This window comes from Mus pahari, chromosome 8 (genome assembly GCF_900095145.1).
Source record: "Mus pahari chromosome 8, PAHARI_EIJ_v1.1, whole genome shotgun sequence".
Lineage (NCBI taxonomy): Eukaryota > Metazoa > Chordata > Mammalia > Rodentia > Muridae > Mus > Mus pahari.
This window is the reverse complement of record NC_034597.1, coordinates 25,051,955-25,053,817: the sequence shown is the minus strand read 5'-3', so window position 1 is coordinate 25,053,817 and position 1,863 is coordinate 25,051,955.

The window sequence follows — 1,863 nt, the reverse complement described above, 5'->3', positions numbered from 1 at the left end:
GAGAGAGAGAGAGAGAGAGAGAGAGAGAGAGAGAGAGAGAGAGAGAGAGAGAAACAAATAAATATTTAAAAAGAGAAGTTGAGGCCCAGGCAGGCAAAGCATGCCAAGATCATCCCAATTAGGTACCATGAGGCCTGGGTGGGCAAATCATATCCAAGATGACCCTGGCCCAGAGTCACATGGCATGGGCAGGGCATAGTACTCCTGAGACTACCCCAGACACCCAGAGGCCCTGGGCACCACTAAGAGAAGTAAGTAAGTGGTGGAGAAATGGAAGAGAAAGAGAAACTGGAGGATGTGGACACAATGAAGAGAGGCAGAACTGGAAACTTAAAGGTAGCGAGGAACAGCCTGATGTGAGCCAATGATGCCACCTAAGACCATGGTGAGGTCCTGGCCTGTGCTGTCACCAAGGGCCATGTCAGGGTTTGTGGGGGTCTGTTACTACCAAAGGCCAGATGAACATCCCTGGTCTGGGTTACTGCCTGGGGCCATGTTGATCTCTGAGGGCTGGCTCCATCCTTCATCTGGACATTGTGGGAATGCTGGCTTTAAAGATGTGGGAGAGCTGGCTCTGCCCCTCACCAGCTACATCTCTTAGGAGAGCGGGCCCTGCACTTCTCCTGGCCAACACAGTAGAGCTATCCCTGGTTTCAGGAGTTGAGAGTAAGCCAGTCAAGGATATGAGTGTGGGAGAGCTGGCCCTGCCACTTGTCTGCTGTGAGGTGGTGTGGGTGAGAGAGAGAGATGCTGCCTCCCACCTCTTGCCACCTATGGCAGGCAGGGGAGTTGGTCCAGAGGTCAAGAGAACAGGAGGGCTAGCCCAGGTTATGTGGGTTGTGGGGGTGTGACTAAGCTAGCAAAAAGGGTGTGAGAGCTGGAGAGCTGGCCCAGCCCTTGCCTGTTGCAGCACACAGGAGAACAAGCCCTGCTCCTCACCTGGGCAACACAGTAGAGCTGGCCCTGGTGGCATGGGCACAGGCAAGCTGGCTCCAAGGTCTTGAGAGTGCGAGAGCTGACCCAGTTCGCTGCTTGTTGCAACATTGAATGAGCTAGTTGAGGCGATGCTGGAGAGCTGCCCTGGTGGTGTGGATGCAGGAGAGTTGGTAGACTAACCAGCCACCAGATCCAGGCCCAGATTCAGGGCTTTGATTTGGGCCATCTCAACATCTATCCTGTCTACGAACTGCTGGGGTAAGAAAAAAGCTGGTCCCGCAGAATCAGAGCAGAAGGATCTTCGTGCCACAGGGCAACGGCAGGACATCCTAGAGGAGTCCCAGTGAGGATCCAGTACTGATGGCACAGCACAAACCAGAGGACTCAAACCTGACCAATGACTCATGGCAATGAACATTTGCAAGTAAAGAAATGTGGACAGAAGGGTATGCTGTGGGACATACTACAGCTTCCACAATGAGACTTGTGTTTTGTTTTTGATGGTGCGGAGGTTGCAAGGGCAGAGGGTGGGTACAAAGGGACAGGGAGATGAATGGGATTGAGGTACACGATGAGAAATTCACAAAGAATCAATAAAAATATCTTTTAAAAAAGAAGTCAACTTGGTTTGTGGTTCTGGAAGTTAGAAAGTCTTTGAGATGAATCTGGCATTTGGTGAGGGTTTTCCTGCTGTATCAGCACATGATGGGAGTAGAAGGAGAAGAGGGGTGACTGAGCAGGGGTGGTGGTGCTCCAAGCCCATTTTAGAGACAATTAACTTATTCCTGAGATAAGGACATTCATGAGGGAAATGCCCCTCTGTCTTGATGTCCCATCGTCAGGCTCTGCCTCCCAATGCTGTCACACTGGGGATTACGTTTCCAGCACAGGGACTCTGGTAAGCCACAGAATAGCAAAGTCCAGTCT